Raw genomic sequence first — 16,345 nt, 5'->3', positions numbered from 1 at the left:
TGTAAAGTTTATCCATGATTTCGGATCATGCATGCAATCATTTATTATTCCACCCTATTTCGAATTCACGAGTGACTTTCCAAATCTATGATTATAATTCCTCTCAGGAAACAAATACCAAACCTCCTGGGATTCGGTGTTTCTAATAAATATCAATGTGAATCGTATAAATATAAATATATATCAATGACCCTTTTATTTGTCTCTGGTCAAGCAGAAACACAAGGCATCAGAGAACCACTAAGAAAGGTTGCTAAGTCTGCGGGCATCCAACTCAAAACCAATTGGCAATGAGTGGAGCGGCACTTCCATATTATATTGTAAGTTCATTATGCGGAAATTAGTGACGTGGGACTATTGTCCTTTCACATCCTTCCTCACGTGTAAGGCCAATCATTGGGCCTCACACGTGGACCTACGCACGTGTGGGTCATGGGTGTGCAGGTGACATTCGGTCACGGTCCACCCCACGTACATGTCATACGAGTGACCAGTCATTCGGTCACGGGTGTACGTGTGACCAGTCATTCGGTCACGGTCCACCCCACGTACAGGTCATACGAGTGACCAGTCATTCGGTCACGGGTGTACATGTGACCAGTCATTCGGTCACGGTCCACCCCACGTACAGGTCATACGAGTGACCAGTCATTCGGTCACGGGTGTACATGTGACCAGTCATTCGGTCACGGTGACCACTAATTCGGCCTACACCCCGCATACGAGCCTAGCTCTGATACCATGTTAAAGTGTACGGGCATCCAACTCAAAACCAATTGGCAATGAGTGGAGCGGCCCTTCCATATTATATTTTAAGTTAATAAATTAATTCTAGTGATGTGGGACTATTTTCCTTTCACACGCCCCCTCACGTGTAAGGCCAGTCACTGGGCCTCACACGTGGACCTACGTACGAGTTACCAGTCCATCGGTAACAGGTGTACACAGGTCAGTATCGTCACTGGCCTAGACCGCGGGTGTACAAGTGACAAATAAACACTTCGGCTAGTAACTCGGCCTACACCCGGCGTACGCAGGTATGGGTCTGGGGCTTAGCTCTGATACCATGTTAAGGATCGAGCAAGAGAGAGGAGAGCATAAACACGGAAGCTTAAAAGACTACATTGATAATAATCTTGGTGTATCTTTCTCATTAATTCTTCAAGATATTTATACAATCACAAGACTTAATTCTCAATACAATTCCTAATATAATTCTCACAACCTAAAGTGCATATCTCCTAAATATAGACTCTCATATATTATTTCCTAATACATTCCCTCAAGATGGAACATGTAGATCACGAATGCCCATCTTGGACAAAAGAAATTTAAGCTGAGCTTTCCCTAACATTTGTGAAAAGTTCTGCCAATTTCGGTCCTCATTGTAGTTTAAGGACGTTTCGGTCCTCATCTTCGTAGTTTTAGGACATGTCGGTCTCCTTCGTAGTTTTAGGACATCTCAGTCCCATCTTCATAGTATTAGGACATTTCGGTCCCCTTCGTAGTTTTAGGACTTCTCGGTCCCATCTTCATAATTTTAGGACGTTTCGGTTCCAATTGCAGTTTAAGGACATTACGGTCCCCTTCGTAGTTTTTGGACATTGCGGTCCCAATCGGTTTTAGGACATTTCGGTCCCCTTTGTAGTTTTAGAAGATACAGGTTCCATTATCGTAGTTTAGGGACATTTCGGTCCTCTTCGTAGTTTAGGGACATTTCGATCCCCTTCGTAGTTTTTGGAAATTACAGTGCCGAGCATGAGTACCTTCGTAACCATCGTACAACTTCTAAAAATACATCCACCAGCCACCGTTCAGCACAGTAGAACCAACAATTCTAAGTCAACTATCTTTGCAATCAACGACCCAAGATCAGTTTTGAACTGATTTTTGTTTTTTTTTTCTCGTCAAAAGCCACTGATCGATCTTCACCGGTAACCATCAGGACATCAAGTTCAAGCCACTGATCCTGTTTACCCTTGATTTCACCACAATCAAGAGTTCTGATCACAACCCAACCAAAATCTCTTGTTCTATATTGGTTTTGAGCATACATTTGATCCCCGTGAACAAAAACCAACATCATGATATTCTTTGTCTTGCTCGTAAGAATGGTTTCTAAAGAAACCTAGTTTACAAGTGCGTTGTTTAGGTGGTGAAAACGAACACCTTAAAACCCACAGCCACACCAAGTTTTTTCACGGTAACAATTTTTTTTTTTTTTTTTCTTTCTCTTCTTCTTCTAACGCTTCTTTACCAGAACACATCTCCCTCTCACCTTGCTCTGATACCATGTTAAAATCTGCGGGCATCCAATTCAAAACAAATTGACAATGAGTGGAGCGGCCCTTCCATATTATATTTTAAGTTCATTATACAGAAACTAGTGATGTGGGACTATTGCCCTTTCACAAAAGCAGAATGGTTGATTACAACCCTGACAAAGAGATGGTCGAAATAATAATCATTGGTAGCCAAGAAAACCAAAAAACAGGAACCTGCAGAGAAGCTGAAAAAGTTGATAAAACAATCAATAAAAGTCAGTTCAAGCAATTTGACTTCGTGTCTTGTGCGGCTCAAGACGAGAAAGGAATTACTTATAATTCCGCTTCTAGTGCTTCATCCTCCTCTCCAAGTAACCAACAAATAAACCATAATAATACCGACAGGCACGACAGGATAATGCCAGAGTGGGAGAAACTCAAAACAGGATTACTTGAATTAACTTATGTTCGGGTCTTGTGAGAGCTGAATAATTGGTGGAGAAGGTACGCCTTACTGTGATGGTTTATTCTTCTTTGATATAATATTACCGCCCAGTTATCCCAACGTCCCGCCTGAAGTTCACTGTTATTATACATGCGCGCTGAGTTATCTACATGGTGCTGGCGTTAATACGTATAGAATAGATACACGTTGGTCATATTATCATAGTGAAAAATTGCTAGCTGCTCAATGGAGTCCAAATACATCGAATATACTGGATATTGTGTTATCTATTCAACTCGTGTTTCAAACCGAGAACCCGCAGAAAAGCAAACACGGTATGAACATAAACGATCCCCGTCTACAAAAAGGCTTTAAGATTGGTTTCAGGACGGATGAATCTTTTGACAGCAATGAAAGGCTATTTAAGGAAAACTGCCAGACAACGTTGGCTACTCTGAAGAACCCACCAAAGCATTTTGAAGAATTTGTTGCGCAACATTTTCGCGACCGCACCGAAACAATTTTAACTCTGTGTAACCGTTTCAAAATCAGACGTGGTAATTACCCCAAATATAAGACGAAGATGTGTAGGGTTCTTCTCAAAGCTTCTATGATTAATGTATACTCAAAGCTTCTAAAGGCGTTTATAAAGAATGGTTCTTATCTGGATGGTTTCGTTGGAGATATTAACTTGGATGACGTCGACGACTCTGATTATGTTGAGAAGCTCACTTGTAATAACACTTATAATTTTTGCGCTTCTTTTTATTTGCGGATTTGGTGGTGCGATTGTGGGTATAGTTCGAGCGATTAATAATAATAATTAAAAAGAAATTGAGAACCTAATAATAATTTACTCTTCTTTTCTGGAGTATTTGGCGAAGCAACAGGCGTATCTTTAGTTTTTCTTCGGGCAATCTGGACGTTAATCCCATATTTTCTTTAACTGCGTAGTCTGCATTCCCTTACTGTAGACTGTTGAAGGCACGTTTGTCTCCCTTGCCTTTTCGGCAAAAAGAACAATATAACTAAATTTATTCACTATGAAACATTGATTACCTCGGCCATGCAACAAACTAAACGGACTACTGCTTATAATTCAGGCATTCTTTCACCAGAAAATCACTGCCAAAACGCACTCAACCGAATTTAAGCTTTTATTGTGCACCGCAGAGAGGTCCAAGAATAATTGGCTTATGAAACTCAGTGTATGTTAACCTATGTTTTAGGTTACGATTCTTCGTGGCTGCTAACGGGGGACCGGAGTACCAAGAGATACTGTTTCGTATGAGACAAAAAAGTTATGTCCGATCCTGACCGTCGGATCACTCAAACGGTACCCCATTAGCAGCCATGCGATTCTTGATGTAAGCTGTTTTTTCATAAATTATCAATAAAGTGTTAACTTTATCAATAATATATTTTTTTAAAGAAAATAGTCTCAGTACATTTTCTTACGAAATTTCTCTTCGGACCGAAATTGCTCTTATGGTTTAATGTTCGACTTCCAAAACCATATTTCCCAGATGAGTGCATTTTTGCGGGATTAGCACTGCGTCCCTATTCCTATTTCTTCAAAGAAAATAAATATATCCTCAGCACATGATAAGAACTAAGAAACGAACTTATTTATGAGAGATGTCTTACTATCTAATTCAGTTTAAATTAGACTGAACAGAATTTCGTGTTTTTTATCCTTTTAGTTTATTTAATTGTAGCACTTAGATGGCATGAACTTCTAGAATTAGAATGTTAATCTGCCATTTTTAAAAGACAAAAGACAGAATTACTGCAAATTTAGTTGTTTCCTGACCATCTCAATGATCAAGATGATAAGTGTCATTAGACTACGACTTATAAATCATCTTTTGAACCAGCAGTACCATGACGGACCTCAAACTTAACTTTAAAGTTAGCAAGCACGGCAAAGGACACAATGAAAATGTAGCATAGGATAGGTGCATGTTGGAGCTATCATGGTGTTAGTCTGTTAGACCCTGCTAATGCTCTAGTTGTGTACGACTGTACGTGTACGACTGTACGTGTAACTACTGGAAACCCAGTAGTACACCCAAAGTGATAGTAACCAAATTCTAAGGCATACTAAGTAAGATAAACACCGAAATCTTTATTAATGAATCATTCAAAATAACAAAGATACAAGTTCTTGAATACAAGGAAACCCTAATCTCTCCCCTAGATTAAACTCTCCCACTCTCCAAAACTCTGATCCCTTATACATTGCCCAAGGACCTCTATTTATAGTCCATCTAATCCTAATGGAACACAACTCATTTTATCTCGTCGCATTCTCGCAGTAATGCTTTACATTTCTCCCAGACCTTTTTCCATAAAGTTTTTCCCTTTATTTCGCTTACTTCACATGGGCTTGACGGGACACCTGTCTCTTTCTTGCTCCATAACTTATCTATCTCGTGAATTGTCTTTTCAGCCAAGTAATCTTACTTCATCCCTTATGACTTCTTCTTTGATATCTTGTTGGGTACTTCAACTTGGTGCAAGTTTCCTCGTCTCCGCACTCACTCTCTTTGTACTTCGCAGGGGCGATCGTCAGCGAGATAATTCTGACATTTGACAAGTTTCTGACTGGGATCTTTTAGTGAGATTTTCTATCCCTATTTCTTCTCCTTATGTTCGACACGTGGCGAATCCTATTTCGTGTACCTAAATTTTGACTTTTCTTATTCTATTCGAATCATACGATAATGGAATAAGAACCGCTTCAGATTCCCTAGCCGCCACGTTCTCCACTTTCCTGCCTCCACGTGACCACGTTTTTTGGGTAACCGTTTATTTCCGGTTAATATACCTCGAACGTGCCGTCAACCTACCAAGCTGGTCATCTTTCTCGTGCTATTTATATCTGACTCTGACTTTAGTCTGGGGTTTCTTCTCCTCTTCCTCCTTTCTGTGTTTATATGGTCTTTGCGTTTTCTCCTTCTTATGCCATTGTTATCTCCTTCTCGACCCTCTATTCTTCTTTTGTCATTATGGCTTCCCAGAAGGTTTCCAGAACTACCCCCTCACTCAAGTCCTTTGAGGATTTCCAAGCAAATTTTCAGAAGATGGGCTTAACCTTAACTCCTGCTGTCGATTCTTCTGTTAGTCCACATGTTACTGCTACTCAGGACATGGAACTTAACTATGGGTGGATTCAATCGGGTACCTGGTCGGCCGACAAGATGATCACTACTGTCGGTCAGTTGAGGGCTGGTTTATCTTTCCCACTTTACGATCCTTCCAACCCTATCTTTTTTGAGATCCTGGGAAAGCTGCAATGTAGGGCCTTTCATTTTTCTAGTAACGCAATCCGCATCTCCAACGAGTTTAAAATTTGTTCTACTAATGGTATCTCGCAGGTTCCATTAGCAGCCGAAGAGTTTGATCCTCGTGACTTTAACGTGGATTCCTTCGTGGAAAAATATTCGGCGAAGTTCACAAGTACGAGAGAGCACCAGGAGTGGGGCATCGATCTCGTTCGAAAGACTGTCGCGGCTCCGATCAAAGATCTCTTGTTAGACGTGGATTCCCAGCTCCGCCTTTCTTGCGGTGATGATTGTGAGACGTTTTCTCTGGTGGTGGGTGGCCCTTTCGTTTGGGGTTTTGAAGAGAAGGGGGTTTCTCGTCAAGGCCTTATTTCTAAACACTGCTATCTCGCTGATTGTGATCCTTGGAGACTTCGGTGGTGTGTGCCATCCAAGGTATGACTTCCTTTGTGATAACCTTCTCACCAGGTATTCACTTTGCCCATTATCCTTCCTTTGTGATAACCTTAAATTCGTACTCTTTACTCCCCGCAGGACAATACTCTTCTCATTAAGCAGTCTACTTCGGGGTCATCAAAGGGGCGAAAAAGGAGTGACCACCCTACTCCGCCTCCTCCTTCTTCTCAGGTAGTTTTACTTCGTTATCATTGTTTCCTTGCTTATTCCGACCTTTCAGTTATCTTTCGTGTTAATATTCTAATTTCGCAGACTCGCGCTCCTCCTTCAGGCGAGCATAAAAGGCAACAAAAGGTCCTAGATCTATCTGCTTTGACCGATGTTCCGAAATCTGTCGTACTTACAAGCCTCTCTACTCCTCCCAAGCCTCAATATTCTCAGCCTCCCACGACTGCATCTCCAACAGTAGTTGATCCTCTCGTTCTTTCCAAGATTGAGTGCTCCAAGAAGCCCATTGAGGATCCTTCTGTCAGCGAGAAGAAGAAGCAAGCGGCTTCGTCGACGATGTCTAATCTCATTTACGATCCTGATATGAAGTTTCTTCAAGAGGTTTATGACAAAGCTCGCGAATATCCAGCTCTGAAGTCCCGTGCCTTAGAATCCTTGGTGACCTTTAACTCTGGCGATTTTCTTTCCCAAGATCCTTCTGTGATGCTGAACGCCTCTATGAACTTGTCTCTCCAGCAACATTCCGCCTTAATGTGCCAGGTAAATCCTTCGTATCTTCTCAGTTCGACCTTCCTCTCGCTCCGAGGCTTACTTCTAACTTTTGGTTCTTGGACTCACAGGAGGTCAATCGACATATGGCCTGTCTCGTGGAGATTAGATTCGTCCGCGAGAAAGCCAAGAAGGATGAAGCTCAAATCAAAACTTTGGCAAAGGATCTCAAAGAGGAGAAGGAGTACTCCAGCAAGCAAAGTCAGAAGATAGAGAAGCTTCTAAGTAAGTTCCCTAACCTCGCAAATTCGTTCTTTTCCTTTATCTTTACTTCTGTTATTTTCTTATCTCGTATTTCGTCAAGCTCGGTGCATGCAACGCCGAACGAGTGCCTCCGAAGCATCTTCCTCATTAGAAGATCTTCGTGCCGAGAACGTGAACCTCGTGACCCAGAATGACCGCTATGTGTCTGAAAACACAATTTTAAACGAGAAGGTCGAAACTCTTTTTTCGCAAGTTGATCGTCTGTCCATTGATTGTTTTCATAATGAGGAGCTGGATCACCATATTCATGATAACAATGAGTGCCTAAAGGTGGAACTTCAACGAGTCAACAATTCATTCCTTACCTCGTGGGGTCTCGACCTCTCATCGTCGGCTGCCTATAAGAGACTGAAAGAAGATTACGAGCGCGTGATCAACAATAAAAGTAGGATTGTGGATGATCTTCGCAAGTCACGTAATAAAGTATCCTGTTTAAACGAAGAGATTGACTGTCTAAAAAGGAAAGTGGAACTCCTTCAAGATCAGGTAGATAACTCATCACGCCCGAAGTTCATCAAATATTCCTCTCAAGCCAAGTCCGTCGAGCCTCGCAAAAACAAGGGTGCTCTTGTCATTCAGTCCGACAAAGATACCTCGAAGTCTGGTCATGGTAAAGGTTGGGACAATGCATATCACGAGTTATGTGTCCGCCTTCAAGAGTCGTATCTAACGATCTCCAAGATGGATCATTTGTATACTGACATTCACGAAACCTTGAATACCACAATCTTGTAGATGGAAGGTAGATTTAGGTGCAACAAAAAATATTGTTGATTATGTCAAACTTCCAGTTTCTGATCAAACTCTGTTCACTTTCTTTTGCAGAATCTGAAGAGCGCCACAAGACTCAAGTCCTTCGCCTTTCCCAAGAAAGGGATGAATTTCACACGGAGGTTTCTCTCCTCAAGACTGAGGTCGATGATTTGAATGTTGATATGTATGAGATGATTGATACTTCTGCGAAGGTAGCGAAGGCATCTTGCAAGAATACTCAGAATTACCTGACCTCTCTCTTTGGAAACTACTGCGACGAGCAAGGTATCCCTCATCCTACTTTTCCTCTGGAGGTATTCTCCGATGAAGAGCAACCAAAGGATGATAGGGTCATCTCGGGTGAAGAGGATAGATTCTCTGAAGAAGGCGAGGAGCAGAAGGTTGATAATACAAAAGTTGAGGAGGAAGAGTCCAAGGGTGCTTCTGCTAATACTGGTGCTGGTCTTACTGGAATGGGTGATGAAATCCCTGGGCAATAGTTGTTGATGGCGTCCTTCCTCAACAACATTCTTAGTTTTCTTCTTTCATATTTTGGTTTTATGCTTGACATACTTTGGTTTTATGCTTTACTATTCTGGAAACAATTTGTCTTTCTGGGCGCTCCCAAGATTGGGGGACGAAACATCTTAACTTTTTGGGTAGCACCTTGATTAAATTTATTTCCATGATTTTTATTTTTCCAAGTATATACTTACCGAGGGAATACTCAAAAGAATAATGAAATTTAAAGTATATACTTACCTCTTATTCTTTTGTGTGTTTCCGAGGCAGGGTAAATAGTTAATCAATTCTTTCCCAACTGTGCTTCAATCTTGTCGAATCCTTTACGAAGTATCTCGCTGCATCTTATCTTGTATTTCGCCTCCATCTTTCATGTCGTGTCTATCTTCAACTTTCTTATTTCGTTTTCTCTTGTCTTTGTCTCTTGGCTTTGCCTTCACTTTTCTCGTCGAGGTGAAACGTTAAGTCTCGCATGAATAATGTTAAAATGTAAAATTTTAGTTTCCTCCGACAGCCTTACCTTCGTTACCTTATTGCCTTTACAAGAATTATCTCGCCACCTTTAGTTCTTATTCACATTCTGATTGTTATATGTTACTTTATACAAGGTCTTAGTGCGCCTCCTAATTAAGGTCTTATTTTTCCTCATCCTTTTTGAAAGATTTTAACTCGACGAAGTATCAGGCACTTACTACCCTTGCGGATAATAATCCATCTACCTCGTCTTAACATTTATTTTATTTTTCTCTGCGACAATGCGACATGCTTAAATGTTCCCATGAACATTAGCCCCATGACATTATCGTCTTTTTTGGTCACACAGCTCCCTAATATGGAGGGTGACATCCCTTTATATTCCACCTGATTGCCCCTTCAAGGAGGTTAACCCTAACATGCATGTTGGTCTCCTCCCATCTAGTTATTACGACAGTCAGTTGTTTTCGTGGCTTCTTATCAGCTTCGCCGATATGGCTTGTGGTTATGAAGCCATACCCTAAGTGAGGTTTCTTTGGGATCGAGTGCATCGTAACCAAGACTTTCCATACGGACATGGCCGGTAACGCTCCAGACGTCCCAGGCACCCACAGATCAACTGAATACGTCGGCGCCTTGGTCATATTTCTGCACCCCTTACTGAAGGTCGTCATAAAAAGGGACCCTCAATGGATAGGTTTTATTATTTCCCCTAGCTTATCTCTCTGAGAGTTTTTCACGACATGCGTTAGGCCTTGCCTCTTGCACTCTCATGCGAACTAGGGTGCATGCCGTGGATTCTCAGCCTTCCTAGGCGAAGGTTTTAAGTTTTTTTAGAAACTGTTTATTTTATGAATCTTATTTACCTCCTAATGTGAGGTCTTACTTTGCTCTTGTGAAATTCACATTCATGATACGATTTATCAAAATTCACAAAAATTTCATTGTTATCCTTTTGAAATTTATACACTATCAATTGATAGATTTAATTAAGTACATTCATCTGGCTTTTATCATTCTTCCTTGATTATCAGTGTTCTTCTTCCATGCGAATGTGCTCAGAATGATATCTTTTCATTTCCTTCATATCTACTTCGTTTCTGACCTTAAATAACGTCGTGAATAGAGGCTTCCTAGTTGACAACGCATAGATGAATGAGCGCACTAAGTCTTCCTCTGAAATCCTTCCTTTTAGTTCTCTGCAGATCGCGTCCCATCTTTCCACTAGACTTCGCAGATTTTCATTTTCTTTTTGCCTTAACGAGAATAGTGCTGTTATTTCTGGTTTACATGGTTCGCTTCTTGCACATTTGTTCATTTATTCGGGTTGCAGCCTAATTGCCTTTTCTATTATTTGGGTATTATTTCCTCTCCATCCGTCCACCATCAATTGCTGCATTAGATACTTTTTTTCCTCGGAATTCCCTCCTGCTATTCTCTATGGCTCTCTTTAAGTCTTCTCGTTCGTTTTGTTCCCCTCGCCCCTTGTTATCTCGCCGGTAATCGTGACATCCTTCTGCTATCCCTTTCGGAGCATATTCTCCTCTTCATGTACTACTCCCCTCTTGCTTCCTTTTTAAATGATTGTTCTTAATTATAAGCTTCTCATTTGTTTTTCCAACCTTATGCGTTCCTTCACCAAGTCTTCCTTCTTTCATCTTTCTTGGTAGAGTTCCTCCTTTAATCGTTCCTTCTCTTCTTCTTCGTAAGCCGTTTTCCCTTTCCCTAGAGAATCATGCAATTCGACGCTTCCATCAGCCTCTTGTTCCAACGCCCTTTTACGTTTAGAAGTGTTTATCTTTGCCCCTCCTCGCGGGGTTCGCTTTTCTTTAACGCTAGGGGTTGGTGTCTCGCTTCCTTCAGCCGCATTCCCTTTCTTTTCCTTTCCACTCTGTTTTTCCTTATATGGACCCCTCTTTTCTGGAGTCATCTCGCGTTTCTTCTCACCATCACTCGTCATGTTTACCTCCTCGTCTGAGTCCTTCTATGTTGTGTCCAACTCTTCACATGTCCCAATTGTTAACACCATCAGTTGTTCCGCTATCCTTTCTTCGCATGCCTTCTTCCTTGATCGATTTTCCTTCTTTGCTTATCCTCATAGTTATGGACATCCTTCTTGACGCAATCTTGCGTGTCCAGGAGATCTCCTCTTATCTCGCCAATCGCACTTGGCATGGGAAATCATATCACCTGATGATATGTAGATGCAATCCCTTTTATCTCGTGTATCCATGGTCTCCCTATGAGTGCGTTGTAAGGTGAGTCTATGTCTATCACGTAGACTGTGACTGTCGTTTCCAGCTAGCCAGCAAATTTTTTTACAACTAGCTCTCCTTTTGGCTTGGATGCTTGATGGGGTTTCAAAGTTTTTGTAGTAAAAAGGTTCGTTGAGACTTGTGAAGGAAGATTTTTTTAGACTTACTTTTTATAAATAAAAAAAAATATAACAAACTCGAATAAAAAGTGTTGTGAGAATTATGGAGAGGCTGGGGCTAGGATTCCGCTATTTACCAATTCTAAAGTGATACTAATTATAATCATGCAATTTCACACGTTCAAATTGATTCTCAATTATTGCGAAAGTAGATTTTTAGAAACAACGAATGTTAATCCAAAGCATGAGACATCAAAACCCTAGGCTAAGCATGTTCCATCAAAATAAAATACAATTGTTTAACAAAAACCATAAAATCTATTTTAAATCTAGGCAAATAATCATAAATAAAAACTTTTTCATTGGAAAGATAGCATCCTCCGTCGCCCCAAGGACTGGGTTTAGCTCATCATTGTGGAAACGCGCTCAAAAGTTGATTTCATTGCTCAAAGTGTTTACAAATAATGAATTGGAGAAAAACTATTAAAAATCGGGTGTTTGGAACGTTTTTAATTGTTGCAAAACACTGTCACATAAAACGATAAAAGCCAACTGTCGCTGTTCAGCTTCTACGACCCTCGCCTCTGTGTCGTTATCACTGTTGATAAACGACTGTCTTCGTGAGTCTGTTCTTCGTGTTCTTCAATTCTGCAGCAACAGAAATGGTGTTCTCTGCAACTCGATTTTTCGGCTCTGTGATGCTCTATAACTCTCCAAACTCTCTAGAACGCTTCTATGTGATCCTAGGAACCTATTTATATCCAGTAGCACCAAGAAATCTCGCTATAACTCAAGATAATTCTCTCTTAACTCGGCCTTGATGAAAAATATTCTGGGAATATTTTCTTCCTTGATTTAGATTCTTACGCATTTCTACATCTGCAAAATCTCCTTATTTATCTTTGTCAAGGTCCAAAGTGTTGCTCGAGTCATCAAACATGAGCAGAACACGTTTAAATTCCTCACAACTCGTGCAAGCTCAGATTTTTCCTCTAACTCCCTGTTTGGATTAAACCAAGTTATCCAGCCAAATTTGATCGAAACAAACACTCATACCATCTCTGTTAGGACATATCACAACTACCCATGAAGTTTCAACGATTGAGTCGCACAAAAACTCCTCCAAAATCCGATCGAAAAATCTACTAGTGAAGTGAATATTTTTCCCGCCATTTTTATTTTTGAACTGTTGAAGATGAAGTGCCCCTATCCTTTGCTGGGGTGCGAATAGCAGATGGGTGCTGAGGACAAATTTTGGTGCTGAGGATGAATTTGGGATACGCATAACCTTGGGTGTCCCTTAGCCAAATATGGGGTCCGTATAGCAAATGTCCTCCAGGGGTCCAAATAGCACTTTTTGAGCAACTTTTTCCACACAAGTGTATTTCTCCAAAAACACCTACACAAACATAAAAACACCATAATAAGTACAAAATCAAGCACTAGAAATAGAGACATTGAGGACAATTCAGACACAAAAATGTGTATCAAATACCGCCAAACTTATTATTTGTTAGTCCTCGAGCAAATCTAATATAAAATGACTACACTTAGCACGTGCAGCAAGCTGTTAAACCACTAGGTGGCCCTAGTGGCGGAGTGTTGTCTCCGGAGGGTTTACCAGAGGTGTACCCACAAAACCTTTACTCCAGACTCTAGCTATCTAGCAGAACCTTGGAAAGAACTAAAGAATCTCCTTGGTTGGCATACTCTCATTGACTACAGGAGGAAGTACCCTGATGCGAAATTCCAATTGTTGTACATGAGTTTGCACTCAGCATACTAAAATTCATATATAAGTGACAGAGCTCTACTCAGATAGTTTCTGTACATCATAACCGGAGTCAACCAATCACATGGAAATATTAAGAAGATGGATAAAGAGATGGTTAAAAGTGAACGGTGTTTCCCATATCTGTCTGAAGGCCTCTGCCAAGGTGAACCTATCCTAATGGACTGAGATACCGGTTTGACTAATATCAACACAACTGGCATATACAAGGGGACCAGTGGTCGATAAACCTAACTCTAGGTCAACACAACTGGCATATACAAGGGCACCAGTGGTCGACTTTATTGAATTTATTCCGGTAGGTCTAATGGTCTGGTCTTTTTTTTTTTGGTATCTCAATCACTCTATTCCACCCTAGCAAAGGTAACAACTTGAATCTTGTGCCCCACCAAATCACTTAAAAAGGATTACACGAGATATGGCGAAACTACCATGTTTTTTTTTTTTAATTCTAGCACCTGAGCTTTGTGCTTTTATGAATAGACTCTTTAGATGTTTCCATCTAATCAGATTGGTTCCTCAACTCCTATAACCAAGATGTTCCCATCCACCTAGATTGGTTAGTGCCAACCTTAATAAGCATAAATTTCTAGGCTCTGGAGTTTATTTATTTCAACTAAAAGATAACAAAAAGTTTCTTCCCCACTCCCAAACTTAAATCTAACATTGTCCTCAATGTTTCTAATGAAAGAGCAATACCAAACAGTAAAGTAAAATGAGGAGTTAGTAAAGAGAGAAGTCGGAAATATAGTATCTGGGTAAAGAGAGAAATCAAAAACTAATATACAACAACATACAATCGCCTCGATGGTCAATCAAGGGTAAGCAGGGTCCTCCAGAGGGACCTACTCAATATCTCTTGTAGGAAAGGGCTCTAAAAAGGGTTTCAATCTCTGACCGTTAACCTTCGAAGAACTACTACCATCCGGTGTCTCGATCTCAACAACTCCATGAGGAAAGACAGTGCGAACAATAAAAGGACCCGTCCATCGAGAATGTAACTTCACAGGGAAAAGATGCAAGCGCGTATCATACAGAAGAACTTTTTGACCTGGAGAAAATGACTTTCTTAAGATATTTCTATCATGCACAAGTTTCATTTTGTTCTTATACTCCTTAGCACTATCGTATGTATCTCTACGAATCTCTTCCAACTCATTGAGTTGGAGTTTCCTATGGGCTCCTGCCCTGTGAAGTGAAAAATTTAGCTGCTTAACATCTCAATAAGCTCTATGTTCTAACTCAACAGGTAAGTGACATGCCTTGCCATACACGAGTCGATAAGGTGATATTCCAATGGGGTTCTTAAACGCAGTACGGTAAGCCCATAAGGCATCAGTAAGCCTAGACGACCAGTCTTTCCGATTAGGATTAACTATTTTCTCTAATATACGTTTTATCTCCCTATTGGAAACTTCTACCTGACCACTAGTCTGTGGATGATACGGGGTAGCTACCTTATGTGTAATACCATATTTCTTCAAAAGCCTAAAAGGTCCATTAAAAAAGTGCGACCCTCCATCACTAATTATATCTCGCGGTGTACCAAAACGTGTAAGTATATTATTTTTCAAGAACTCAATCACAACCCTATGGTCATTGGTTTTACACGCAGCCACCTCAATCCACTTAGAGACATAGTCTACAACGACAAGGATGTATAAGTTACCAAAAGAATTAGGAAACAGACCCATAAAGTCAATAACCCACACGTCAAATACCTCCACAACTAAAATAGGGTTCAATGGCATCATGTTCCTACGGGAAATGGTTCCTAATTTCTGGCAACGTTCACAAGTCACACAGTAACTGTGGGAGTCTTTAAACAACAAAGGCCAATAGAGTCCACACTGCAATATCTTAGCAGCAGTTTTCTTAGCACTAAAGTGACCCCCACAAGCATGATCATGACAAAAGGAAATAATAATGGACTGGTCACTCTCAGGTATACATCTCCTAATAATCTGGTCTGGACAATACTTAAACAAATAAGGATCATCCCAAAAGAAGTGCTTAACCTTAGATAAGAACCTAGAACGATCTTGTTTACCCCAATGTTAGGGAATTCGACCAGTAACAAGATAGTTAACTATATTCGCATACCAAGGTAATTGGGTAATAAAGAACAATTGTTCATCAGGAAAGCTATCCGTTATAGGAAGGGAATCATCAGGGGAACTAACAACTAGCCTAGACAAGTGGTCTGCTACAACATTTTCGGCACCCTTTTTGCCTCTGATGTCTGGAGAAAACTCTTGCAACAAAAGGATCCACCTAATCAATCTAGGTTTTGTATCCTTCTTAGACAAAAGATATTTCAAAGAAGCATGATCAGTATATATGATGATCTTAGAACCTATGAGATAGGGTCTAAACTTGTCTAAGGCAAACACAATGGCTAACAGTTCCTTCTCGGTAGTGGTATAGTTCAACTGGGCATCATTCAGAGTTTTGCTAGCATAGTAAATCAAATGAAGTAATTTGTTTTCTCTCTGACCTAACACAACACCAATTGCATAATCTGAAGCATCACACATGATCTCAAAGGGTAGGTTCCAGTTGGGTGCCTAGACTATAGGGGCGGTAGTGAGTAAATTCTTAAGCTTCTCAAAAGCCTCTAAACAAGCATCATCAAAGACAAACTTAACATCTTTTGCAAGCAAATTGCAAAGAGGTCTAGAAATTAGGCTAAAATCCTTAATGAATCGACGATAAAAACCTGCATGCCCTAAGAATGACCTAATATCTCTTACGGTTTTTGGGACCTGTAAAGTCTTAATAAGGTCAACTTTGGCTTTATCTACCTATATACCCTTAGAAGATACGATATGCCCTAAAACAATTCTTAAACGAACCATGAAGTGACATTTCTCCCAATTAAGCACTAAATTTTTTTCCTTACACCTAGTCAACACTAGTGACAAATGATGCAAGAACTCATCGAAAGACGAACCAAACACTGAAAAATCATCCATAAAGACCTCTAAGAACCCTTCT

The sequence above is a fragment of the Papaver somniferum genome, chromosome 8, assembly GCF_003573695.1.
Source record: "Papaver somniferum cultivar HN1 chromosome 8, ASM357369v1, whole genome shotgun sequence".
In the NCBI taxonomy this organism is placed as follows: Eukaryota; Viridiplantae; Streptophyta; class Magnoliopsida; order Ranunculales; family Papaveraceae; genus Papaver; species Papaver somniferum.
Note: the sequence above shows the minus strand (reverse complement) of the source record.